The following is a 13,549-nucleotide window of genomic DNA, read 5'->3' as shown; positions in this document are numbered from 1 at the left end:
AGAGAGAGAGACAGAAAGAGACAGAGAGAGAGAGAGACAGAAAGAGAGACAGAGAGAGACAGAGAGAGAGACAGAGAGAGAGAGAGAGAAAGAGAGACAGAGAGACAGAGAGAGAGACAGAGAGAGAGAGAGAGAGAGAGAGAGAGACAGAGAGAGAGACAGAGAGAGACAGAGAGAGAGAGAGAGAGACAGAGAGAGAGAGAGACAGAGAGAGAGAGACAGAGAGAGAGAGAGAGAGACAGAGAGAGAGACAGAGAGAGAGAGAGAGAGAGAGAGACAGAGAGAGAGAGAGAGAGACAGAGAGAGAGAGAGAGAGAGAGACAGAGAGAGAGAGAGAGAGAGAGAGAGACAGAGAGAGAGACAGAGAGAGAGAGAGAGAGACAGAGAGAGAGAGAGACAGAGAAACAGAGAGAGACAGAGAGAGAGAGAGACAGAGAGAGACAGAGAGAGAAACAGAGACAGAGAGAGAGAGAAACAGAGACAGAGAGAGAAACAGAGACAGAGAGAGAGAGAAACAGAGACAGAGAGAGAGAGAGACAGAGAGAGAGAGAAACATAGACAGAGAGAGAGACAGAGAGAGAGAGAAACATAGACAGAGAGAGAGACAGAGAGAGAGAGAGAGAGAGAGAGAGACAGAGTCAGACCAACAGTCAGCCACCAGGATCTGGGTTTTAACAGAAGAGTCTCCAGGTGCAGATAGTTTCTACTCTCCTCCTAGCTACAATCTAGGCTTAAGTTTTAGACAACGTGTGTCAAACTCAAGGTCCAGGGGCCAAATCTCGCCCGCCTCAGCTTTTTATGTGGCCGTCTAGACTCCAGGGAAATCCCTGCCAGCATGCCTAGGTGGGCCCTACATGGGCAAACCCATATGGGACCCATATGATCTGCCCTCCTTTCCCCCATATGGGGCCCACCTGGGCATGCAGGCAGGGATAAACCGTTTAAATATCATTTTACCAATCAAATCAAAGCTGTTTTATTGTTTGCTGTCAAATTACATCAGTCAGTCCCTCCAGTGTTTTGCAAATTCACACATAGTCAACACTTTTTCACATTAGTGCACAATCATGAGTTTATTGCCAAGTTTCCACAAAAAATGGTTGAAAATATTGGGTTAATAGATGCTAACTCCCACCTGCAGGTGGCAGTATTTCTTCCTTCTACTCCACTGCTGCAGTAGAAGCAATGGAAAGATGTGGCGAGTAAGAAAAACAAAATCATATTTGGGAAAATATTGCAAAATTTCTTGCTAATATGTTTAATTTATCTAAAGAAAATGAGTGATTTTCATTGCAAAAGTAAATTACAAAAAGAAATTTAATTCTGGAGGGACTTAGAGCAATACTTAGTGAACGCACACACAGCTACTTATCAATATTATAGCAGTTTGTTTAAGGTTTTATCAATACATTCTGGGACAACCGGCCCTTTAAGAACATTCATGGCCCAGATGAGTTCAGACAACACAGCTGCATTAGAAAGTCAGCTACACAGACACTAATAAAACTATTTATTCTGTATAGATTCACACTACAAAAACACAAAATCTTACCGATATTTTCTTAATATAGATGAAGAAGTACCAGTTCCACTGGCAGATTATTTCACTTATAAGACATTTTTCATGTTGTATGTTTAAAAATTTGCTTTTCCAGTGGAAATAGTATTTTTTAAAATCAATATTAAGGAATTATTGCCTTAAAACAAACACATCTTTCTGAAAAGTTCCTTATAAATTAGTTTTGTCTTATTTCAAGTGTAATAAGAAACTAAACATAAATACTTGGGAATATTTTGTGTTTTTGCAGCATAGTACTAACATTATAAGGACAAATGTAGCTGGACTGAGGAAGTGAAGCCATGAGGCATAAACACACACAGTGTTTAAAATGTGCTCATCATCTGTTTCAACCACATATCTGAACATGTTCATTAGATCGTTTGTGATAGACAAACACAAAATCTACTTTTACTGAAGTTTAAATGTTTTACAGTTGCACCAGAAAACATGCCTTCAGAATGAGGCAGCCAATCAGAAAAGCCTGTTTCTGATTGGCTAACCCTGATTCAGTGCAATCCAGTTATCTTGCTAGTAGCGTCTGGCACTGATGTGATGATGTCATCCAACATGGCAGCATGACAAAGTCAACACTGTACAGCACTTTCCTCCTCACGAGGACGACGGCGCCGTCGTTCCTCTCCTCTCTGCGGTGATCACATGAAACCGAAGAAAAACAGCGACAGCCATGACAGTCTGAGACCCCAAAGGTCCGAATTAGAGGAACCAGAACCTGCTTCCTGCTCTTTGGCTGCTGCTGATATTTGGTTTCACCAAATTCAACACCTACTGCACCTCGAAAAAGTATTCAAACCCCCTGAACTCACACTGCTACCACACTTCAATTATTAGGGTTTTATGTGATAAAATAAGACAAAATGATGCACAACTGTGAACTGGAAGGAAAATATTGTTACAAATAAAGATCTGAAACATGTGGTTCATATCTCAATCTAAGCTTTCCAGAACCAAAATCTTCTGTTTTTGTAAGTTTCCAAGACAAATATGTTAATGAAACACAAACTAACTTAAAAAGCAACTTTTCAGTAAGATATAGGTATAATTATTGTTTTAAGTCAATAATTCCTCAAAATTGAATTAATTTGTTATTAACATCATCTGCCAGTTGAACTTGGACTTTTTCATTGACATTAAGGAATTATTGACATAAAACAAACTCCTTTATCTTGTTGAAAAGTTCATTTTAATTTAGGTTTGTCTTATTCAACGTGTACTAATGTATTTGCAGTAGAAACTAAACTAATACTTGGTAAGATTTTGGGTTTTTGCAGTGATGGACCAAATCGTTGTGATTTTATTGACATATCATTGTTTAAACTAATTGTGAAAGCCTTTTCTCTGTTGTGTCTCCATGTTTGATCAGTCCTTCATGTTTTAATAAACTAGAATAAATCAGCTAGCTTTCATCTTCCTTCTTAAATGAAGAGTTTTTTTTTTATTTTAACGGCTATTTCCACAGATAAAAATGACAAAATCCAGTCTGCTGAGTTTTGTTTTTAAAAGGTTTTGAAAGGCATTTGTGTGTTACTTTAAGTTGTTCTACCAAATAAGATTCTAATAAAATAAATGTAGTGTTGAATGTTAGAAATGCTGACATGTTCAGGCTGTTTTAGTTTTCATTTCTGATCTCTGCAGAATGAAGGACAGGCTGGATGTGAATCATTTCGACTGTGATAAATGTTTTACGCATGTAGGTGGTTTATTTGTCCAGCGCAGGTCATTTTGTCTCTAAGTGCATCGCCAGGCGCCCTGAACGCCGCCGTTTATTCTGCGTATTTAATGTTCTCTGTCATGTCTGAAGATTGATCACCTCGCCGCCTCGGACGTGGTTGGAAAGTGTTAAGACGATCAGTCAGAACCGACTCCGTGTGTTTCCTTTTGATCAAAAACATTTTATAGTAATAATCCTTCCTTAAAAATATCTTCACATTTTTCACGCAGTTTTAAAATTACATCTGGATTTCTATGTGTTTCTATGTGTTGGGACGGTCTGCTGCTGTTGAGCAGGTTTTCATTTCCATATGTCAAGACAAGAAAGAGAAGAAGATGCTGATTCCTTGTTTTTCTTGGGGTTTGGCTGCGGTTACAGCCAGAATCTTTACAGCCATTCTATTACACAGTGAGCCACTCATCTGCTTCATCAGCTCTCCACCAAAGTCCGGGCCAGGTGCCGGAGCTGTTGTGTTTATTCCCCGGATCCCTCCAGCACAAAACTTTAATATTCATGCTGGCCGATAAAGGGAATTACTTCTTGATTGCTTGGAGGAACACTGATACATCTGGGAGATAGAAAATGTCACCAGTTGGAGGATTCAGATCATGTTTTGAATTTATTTTTGGCTGTGTTGAACCTTCTCCAGGAATAAAGTCTGTTAGCTGCATCCCGGCCTTATCTGTCCCTGTGAAGCTCAAATTTGTCATGCAACACACACGCCAATAAAAACATGCTCATGTTTATTGAGACGGAGTAATTTAGTAAGATTGGACAAATCAATTCAACATAATTGTTATAGAACGCATCCAGAAAGTATTCACAGCTCTTCACTGTTTCCATGCTTTATGTTCCAGCCTTATTCCACACTGTAACAAATTAATCTTCCACCTCAGAAATATACACACAAATACCCCATTATGGCAACGTGGAAAAAACCTTTTAACACAAAATTATCAAAACTAGAACACAGAAAAAACACCAAGTATTTTTCTCTGGGTTTTAGCACAAGAAGCTTCTGTTAAGTCAATAATTTCTTACTAATGGAAAAGTATCAGTTCACTTATGACCTAGAAATGAAATAATCTTCCAGGGGAACTCGTACTTTTTATCAATAAAAAGGAATAGTTTACTTTAAGAGGCTCCTTTGTCTCTTTAAAGTTACCTGTAAGTCGGTTCTGTGTTATTTTGTTTCTGTTTCGTTGCATCTCAGATGGAGACCAGCTGGGATGAATTGAGTCGACTGGCCCTGATCAGGACAGACACACCTGAATACAGGAGGTGCTGCAGCTGAGACTAAACACCAAACGTTTATGAAACCAAAAACGATGTTTTTAATCATGAAGGAAACAAGAATAGGCTGTTTGTGCCGTTATGTTATTTACAACAGAAGACTATCGATAGTACAAGGCTTTTAGAAGTGATTTAAAGTTTCTTGGCTGAGTTTTAACTTTTAGATGGACTCTTACTTTTTGTAACTTTCCAAATTTATTAAAAGTGCTCACTTAGCTAGCTTTATGATATAAAATAGCTTTTTTTTCCTTTTAAAAGTGAGATGATTAATTTAGTTTTAACATCTAAACATAGAAATGCGTTGTAGTTTAAATGTTCATCTCTTTTATAGCAGCTCGGGGAAAACGTGGTTTTCTGTTGAGCTTAAATGTTTCTGTTTGGCCGACAAGCAGCAGATCCAGTCAACGTTTTATTGGTAGAAATTTATTTTCGGTCAAGAAAACAAGCCGCTTTCTGCTTACAGCTGTCATTACCCATATTTGGCAACATATGTTTATTTTAAGCGGCTAAGCTTCATATACTTTTAGGATATTTGGCGTTTTAAATGGACTCATTTCTGGTCTCTTTCAGATCCAAACCTGAAGTCTGCCTGAGCGCTGCCTCCTGTCTGCCTGTGGCCATGTTTGACCTGTGAGGCCTTTTCCTCTGACACCAGCCTCTCTGGGTAAAGAATGACCTTCATTTCCGTAGACACGCCGCTGAGCCCGCTCCCCCGGATTGGGCGCCCATTCCATTTCATGGTGCATCACCCCCGCACGTGATTACGCCACACTTTCAGGGGCGAAGGAGGAGACCGTTTGTGAAACTGATGCTCCTGTCACCACCGTGCGCGCTCCCTCCTTCAGCTGAGCACCACGCCGCCTCTACCTGTGAGCCTCCGTGTCGGTACGGAGAGCAGACCCGACCTGGACGCCACATCACCGGTTCACGGATCGCAGAGAGGACCCAAAGCTGCTGCAGAGGGGCGGGGCTTCTGGCTGCTTCACCTGCATCACCTGAATGGAAATCAGATCATTTTAATGTCAAATAAAGTAAATAACATCAACATATTCATGTGGAAACGTATCAAAATAAAGACAGAAATTCCAGTTTTATTTCAGAATGAATTCTTCTTTCAAGTTAACAACCAGAAGAACTAAATGAAAACAAACACAAGGGGAGGGGAGGGAAACGGAGATCATTTGATTTGGATATGTGGTAATTAATTACTCATTAGTTGATGCTTTGAGCAGCTGAGACAACAAAATGAAAGCTTCCCAGCAGTTCAGCAAAATTAGCACTCAAACTCTCGCTCAGCGACTCCCTCACTTTTATTTATAAACCCGAATCCCACAAGAACCCCGAAAAGTAAAGTCATTACTGAGCTTATATTTCTGGGAGCTTTTCTCAGCACGTACTGAGGCGTCTATGCAAGACGTCGATACTGGTAAACATTTTTAATGGAATACGTTGGAGGCATCAGGGAACCTTTACAAGGTTTTCTACAGGTGACCAGATGGGACTGAAAGATTAATTCAGAAGTTTTCTGAGGCTTTTTCAGAATATCTAGGTCACGATTTTAAGTACATCTATACATAAACTCAACTGATTTGATTAGAAGTTCGATTTAGCCCACCAGGTTGCTAGTTAAATAAAGCATATTGTAACTTATTTTATTCATATGTGATGCTTATATCATTTAAAAGCTCAATTTAAGCTCTTTTTATTGAGAGCTATTTTACCAAACGCAGGCAGGAAACAGGCTTTAGTAGATATTTAGTAAATGGAATAGAAATGTAGCCATAATGATGGAAACAAGAGAGTCGACCAACAAATACAGGATATAAATTCTGCAGAGTGATTACTGGGAACAGAAATATATCATGATCAAGCTCAAGAGCTTTGAAAAATACTAAATAATTCAAAACTTAAGAGCAAATGATCAAAGATTCAGACTCTTTTAAATGAAATTTGTTTTTAAGTATATCATAGTAAATTGAGTAGTTTTTGGAAATCTTGGAAAGTTAGTTGAGCTAACCCTGAAGCGCTAACCCTGAAGCGCTAACCATAAATGCTAATATGCTACTCCAACATGGTATTTAGCACAAGCTAATGCTAAAACGCTAACTTCAATTTGATTTATATCTGCTCTTTAAACAAACTTATAGTTTTTTATAAATCTCTACTGTCCCATATTTTCTCTACTTCTCAATAATTATATTGTGAAGTAGAAGAATATTAATTTGTGAATATTTTTCTTCACTGTCACACAGACGTTCAGGCTGCATGTGTTGTGTTCACACAGTGGAGCTTATTTAGGTCATTTTCTCGTTCATACGTATTAATTCATGTTTTTGCACACTGATGACCATGCAGGATGTTTTATGTGACTTGGCAGGACAGAGATGAGTGCTGAATTTCTCATTTGGGTCTGTGCGGGTTTATTCCAACCAGAGACGCTGGCTCAGTAGACTGGAATCCTTCAGGGCACCAGGGACATCTGATTCCTAAGCACTGAACTAAATGCTCCTGCATTATTCATGTCTATATCACTTTATTGCTGTGCAAGGTTTTCACTCAAAGTTTCTGCCGCACCATTTACTGTAGCTGCCCTGTAGATGTTAACTGGCAAATCTTCTCCACTCTGCTTTTCTCTCTGTTTCTTCCCCTGGTGGCAGAGTACAGACTTCTCTGAATAACAGGCTCCCAAAGGCTTCACTCTCTCATCTAAAGGGCACTTCAGGTCTCAGTTGCTAAGTTACATATCAAAAGTTGCCATCTATGCATAATATGCTAATTAAATGAAGAATATATGAATAATAAAACATATAAACTGGATTTTACATGAATACGGATGATCAGCTTTTATTTATTTCTCTTTGTCTAGAGTGTAAATAATACAAATATAAACCTGGAACTTTTTATCATGTTGGAAACAAAGATTTCAAAGTATTTTATTGGGATTTAATGAGACAGAATAACAAAGACAAAATGTTTTTAAATGGTTTTCCTAAAAAAAAATCTAAAGGGTTGAATATTTTCATTCAGCCCATTTTTACACCTAAATTTATTTTTTTTATTTCATTCATTTACAGTTTGACATAAACAAAAGGTTTGAATATAAAATCTTAGATAGTCTAATTCTCTCAAAAGCAAAATCATGATACCATCAGGAACTAAGCAGATAAAATATTGAACAATCAAAGACCGTCCATGAATCTTTAAAGATATTTGGGAGTTACAACAAGATTTAATTTCTATTTTGGATAAATAAATTACTTCTGAATCAAATTGAATTGCATTTTTCTATAATGCACCATGTTGTATTGCAGTCACATAAGATGCAAATAAATGGCATCAACATTTGTGGTTGTAGCATAAATTGTGAAAAACGTTCAGAAGGGCATGAAGGCACCGAAGGTAACTAGAAGAGAAACTACCAATTTTATACAGCAGAAGATAATAGGTTTTAAAATGTCTGCACTGGAAGCAAATGTTTCAAGTAAACATGTATTAAAGTGTTGTGCATATTTTTTTCATATTTTTAGTGAAATCAGATCCATTCAAAGTTACAGATTCTGTATTGCATTTTAGCTCCAAATAGAAATTATTCATCCTGTTGACTTTATCTTTTAGATCAGTTGTGCCCAAAGTGGGTCCTGGAGGCCCGGCATCCTGCATGGTCTGGTTCTCTCCCTGTTGGTAGAAACAACCTCCTCAGCAAGTCAATGTTCCTCTTCGGCCTCTAACAGCCATCATTTGATGCAGGTCTGCTAAACCGGTGAGAGAATAAAACATGCAGGATGCCGGGCCTCCAGGATCCACCTGTTTTAGATCATGAAATGTAAGACAGTCGGGGATTTAAATCACATCAGGTCCTCAAAGTGTTTTTATTGTGTGCAGGCATTTAGCATGAGGGTTCATGGATGACTGAGCTGCGCCTCAAGTGGCGACTCCAGGAACTGCAGCCTCTGCTGCTTGAGCGCAGAGGTTATTTGGGCCAGAAGCTGCTAATGTGATTACATCTTGATAAATCTGTTTATGGTAAGAACCTGAGAGTGACCTGCCTGGATGGTTGAGGTCAGCGTGTGGCTCCTCTGTTATCAGGCTGAGGCTAACAGCTAACATGAAGACGGCCTGATGCACAAACACCACACTCAGGAATGCTGCATGTTCTCCTTCATCTCTAAGATCATTTCACAGATCAGGAAATCTAGCTAATCTGCTTTCTGTGTCCACTTGGTGCAAAGCAATGAGCGTGGAGGTTTTCCAGCCCTAGCAACAGATAAACATCCTGGGAAGCAGAGGAGCAGCAAGGCTAATTCAATAGCGCGGCTGCTGACGGTAATATTGTATGACACGACATTTTGATCTGGACTGCTTTAACACGAGATGCTTTCTGCAGAACAAACAGAAACCGTGTCTGGGATAATTACCTGTAGGAGTCTTCCCCCTGCATCTCTGCAGCCTGCAGGCTTTATGCTTCGTCAGCACATTCAGGGCTGCTGCTTCTGGTTTCATGGAGCTGCAGGGCTCACATTTGGACCATTTGCCTTCATTTGCACCTGAGCAGGTAAAGAAACAAGGAAAATCCCTTTGGGAATGACTCGGAGTTTCCTAAACCTTATGAAGGATAGCTGAACATGTTTGGCAACCTAACTGTGACCCCATATTAAGTCACGTTAAATGTATTTTGCCATTGGCAGGAATTTAAACATTGTTTATCCATTTCTTTATTATTTTTGTTTTGGGAAGAAAAAACAGAAACAGATGGAATATTTTATTTACTGAAATTGTTGTCACACTGTTTCCTTTCTTGTCATGAATGTAAATATTTTGAAAGCTGTGTTTCATATGTATGAATGTGAGGAAAAGGCAGTGATTTTGTGGAACGTCACGTTCTGTCATGTTTAAAGGAGTCGTGTTGCTTTTAGTGCTTCTGCTCTGAATAGGGCATCTGTTTGGGGATCAGGGGTGTGGACTTCAGTCTGCTGCAGCATCCTCAGTTTAGAGAGCAGCTGATATTGGATAGCAGGTCCAGAGCTTGGAAGAAAAACAAACAAATATGTTGCAGTAACTTTAGGCAGAATTCTCCAAGGTACAAGTTACATTGCAAAAACAATTTCCTACTAAATCTGATTTAATTTCCCTTCCATTCTAATTATTTCCCTTTGGGATCAATAAAGTGTTTTTGTATTGAACTAAACTGAATTAATCAGTCTTGGCTCTGATCCAGCAAAGCAAACCTTCATAATATATTGTTTTTAATTTCCTGAAAAGTGGCAAAACTTTCATATCCAAACAGTTTGAACATCAGTGGGAGGAGTCATCAGGGGGAGCTGATTAACCAATCAGAGGTGGCCTTGGGGTGATTACATCACATCTCACAGCCAATGAAAAAATACTCTTTTACTTCAATTTTTTTTAAACAAAAACACTCCATAAAAATTAAAACAGACTCAAACTTCATAAGGTTGAATAAGGTTTCACACATTATTCAACATTTAAGATTATAATGAACGATAGAGAACGCTAAGCTTCCTGCATTTCTAAATGAGCAAATTCAAATCTTTCAGATAAAAAAGATTCAGTCGTCTGGGTCATGAAAACATGAAAACTTTTTGAAATGTGTGTGTACTTTGGCTCAACCTAAAAGTTTTTCAAACACTTGCTAAAGTTAACCTTAGAAAAAGAGATAAAGTGGGTCAAAGGTCAAGTCTGGTGTGTTTGTGTGTAAAACTCTAGCGCGGTTCTGTCCGGATTGTGTTGTTCTCCCAGTCTGACACGTTCGGTGCCAGTTTGGCTTTCTGTGTGCAGCTGAAGTTCTTCAGCCATTTGCCTTCATTTGGATCTGAGCCTGAAAGGAAAAGAGGAGAGATCCCACTGGGAGTGTTTTGGAGTCTTGGAGTTGTGTAAGAAATGGCAGAACATGGCTGGCAACCTAATTGGACCCTTAGCAGAGCGTGGAGCCACCGTCCACATTGTGTTTCAGATTAACCGCTGACACCGTGAGACAGCAGGGCCTTTAAAATGTCAAAGCAGAAAACCCACACAATGCTGGGGCCACCTTCTGAGAGGCCCAGCGTGCGCACTGTAAAAATTACCACAGATAAATTTAATGAACAAGACTGTCTCTTTTTAAACAGAGCTGCATCAGAAGCCGCTCACTGTCTCTGCTGGGTGTGAAGGCCACAGCTCACAGAGCCTGCGCCCAGGCTGCTGTGGTCTTTGTGTGCAACAATAGATGGTGAGAAAATAGAAAGGACAGCTTTTCTAAAATGTCAGCCGGTTGGGGTCCTGCAGAAATATCTGGCTGCTCCCTCTTTCTGTCTATCTTGATCGATAAAGCTACCTTTGACAATGCTCCATGTTGTCACCATGACATTTGGTCACCTTCCTTTTCGCCTCACCTGCCTCACAACTGAATAGGAATCCAACAATGGGATTTAATACAGGATCAATAGGCGCACTTCAATGATATATTCACTGGAATAATGAATACTGATGGATGGAAACAAATAACTGCACGGGGAATTTGTATTCCAGACGAGAGTGTGTGTGTAACAGTCATGCCTATGATGTTTCATTACGGCTTTTCCGCCTCTGTGTGTGTGTGTGTGTGTGTGTGTGTGTTTTCTCTCTGTTCATACAATCAAGAAGAGAATATGGTTATGATTTAATCAAGAATATGGCAGTAAACGCAGCCCTGCCTCTCAGGTATTTATGAAGAGTGCTGCTGATCTCATGCCCATGAATATAACGTCGTTCTTTTCATTCCATTCAGACTTTTAGTGTAATACGTACATATAATAAATACCAAACCTGAATTGATCTTTCCCACATGTCCGTCTCTGGATATTGAGTTTCATTTGCAGTCAGAAGTCCTGATGTTTACACGGCGTGCGTGGATTTGTGATGGGAATGTCCATGTGTGTGTAATCTGTATTTCTGTTCGCTCTGTGCTCATGATTTGTTTACTGTGGATGTTGAGTGCAGAACATCAGCATGTTTATACTGCGCAGCGACAAGCATGCCAGTATATACAGAGAAATGCACAAGCATTTGCATTTTTTTTTCTTTTTTTACAATTTGTCACATTACAATAACAAACATTAATGTATTTAACTTAGTTTTTGTGAAGTGGGAAGAGAGTACTTTTTTTTTTTTACAAATATAAATCCTAACAATTCAACCCCATTTATTCTGATTCCCAATTATAAAATCTCATGCAACCATCTTCCTTCAGAAGTCACATCTGGGTTGAATTAAGTCTCAGTATAAATGCAGCTGCTCTGTCTGTTTTCATCAACTCATCACAAAAAAAAAAACATGCAGGAAGAGAATTTAATGAATGGTGACTCTGGAGGAGCTGCAGGGTTGAACCTCTGTGGGAGGAGACAAACATTAAACTTGGGATTTTAAAAATCATACAAAACCAGAAGATGCTGCATTGTGCAAACTCAACATTTTTTAAATCTTGCATCTCGAAAAATATTTTTTGTCTAGTTTCTAGTGCAAATATATCAGTACACTTGAAATAAGACAAAACTAACTTACAAGTAACTTTTTAACAAGAAAATATTTTTTTTGTTGTGAATTTCCTAATATTGGTAAATAGTTCTAGTTTCACTGATAGATTATTTCACTTAAAACATGGAAAAATGTTTTGCTGTAAGTAAAATAATCTTCCAGTGGAACAAGAATATTTTTCTGGCTCTTAGTACTGATGAAATGTTTCAGCGCTGCATCAGAAAAATCAGGTAAAAATATGATGACTGCTTGTCAGTTAATTATCGATAATGCTATTAAGTTTGGCAAAAGTCTCCTTGCATAATTTTCTCAAGTTTTTTCACATTATTTCATATTTGAAGGTTGCCTTCGGTGGATGTTGTGGTTTTACTTTTCTCCCTAAAACAGCTGATAACTGGAAAGTGTTGACCCAGGATAAGCTTATAGAACAAGACAAACTGTGATGTTGAAAGAAAGCTGCAGGAAAAATGTGGCGGCTAAAGTCTTCAGATGGTGGTGGAGGTTCACCTTCGTGTTGGAAAGTGACCCTAAACATGGAGCCGGAGCTGAAAGCAATGGTTTGGATCAAAGCGTATTCCTGAGACCGGACTGAACCAGAGCTGTTTTGAAAAGAGGAATGAGCAAAACTTTTATCTCCAGATGTTCAAAGCTGGTAGAAACAGATCCCAAGAAAAGTTGCAGCTGTAATTGCAGTGAAAGTTGGTTCTGCAAAATATTGACTTTGGGGGATTTGATACTTATACACACTGTGTTGAACCAAGGGAGCAAAGAAAACACGCAAGATGGCCACCTCTGGTCTCTGTCCTCCCTGTGGAGGGGGTTAAGGGGGCGTCTCCAGCATTACTGGGGCAGAAGCAGAGGAAACTGCACTGGCCTCCAGGAGAGAAAAACATGCAATGTGGGTCGATTCAGAGGAAGGATTTGACTTTACATGCAGGTTTTTAAACCATGAGAGGAAAGCAGAGTACCCAGAGAGAAAGCATTAATACTGCACTTTTATATCATTATTAAGGAATTACTGACTCTAAAGAAGCTCATATTTCCTGCTGAAAAGGTACCTGTAAGTTTGTTTTGTCTTATTTTAAGTGAACTAAGATATTTGCACTAGACCAAACATTCAGTACAACTCTGTTATTTCAGTGTATATAGTTTATAATTCATGTAATCTGAGAGAAAACTAAACACAGAGGATCCAATGTTTATGCAAAATCCATAAATAATGAATTTTTAAGGGTTGCAGTGTGAGCATATTAAACTGAGTTTTGTTTTAACGCTGTATTTCTTCATTTTCTGAGTTTTTCTGAATCCTCCTCTGTCTGTGCAGCATTTCCGGTGATGAACCCGGTTCTGCAGCCTGCGATGAGCCCGGTTCTGCAGCCTGCGATGAGCCCGGTTCTGCAGCCTGCGATGAGCCCGGTTCTGCAGCCTGCGATGAGCCCGGTTCTGCAGCCTGCGAT

At 39.1% G+C, this 13,549-nt stretch overlaps 1 long non-coding RNA gene across 1 annotated transcript; it reads right to left on the bottom strand.

Annotated features, from left to right (window-relative positions):
- Nucleotides 1-4,017: 4,017 nt before the first annotated feature.
- Nucleotides 4,018-9,248, bottom strand: LOC106960530 (uncharacterized). The gene is made up of 2 exons (XR_001427585.1): nt 8,999-9,248; nt 4,018-5,578 (listed from the first exon to the last, which is right to left on the bottom strand). It is a non-coding gene; the product is annotated as an uncharacterized LOC106960530 (long non-coding RNA).
- Between the last annotated feature and the right edge of the window lie 4,301 nt (nt 9,249-13,549).

This window comes from Poecilia latipinna, unplaced genomic scaffold (genome assembly GCF_001443285.1).
Source record: "Poecilia latipinna isolate Pla-1442-1.1 unplaced genomic scaffold, P_latipinna-1.0 Scaffold1192, whole genome shotgun sequence".
NCBI lineage: Eukaryota > Metazoa > Chordata > Actinopteri > Cyprinodontiformes > Poeciliidae > Poecilia > Poecilia latipinna.
This window is presented reverse-complemented; position numbering and strand designations above follow the sequence as displayed.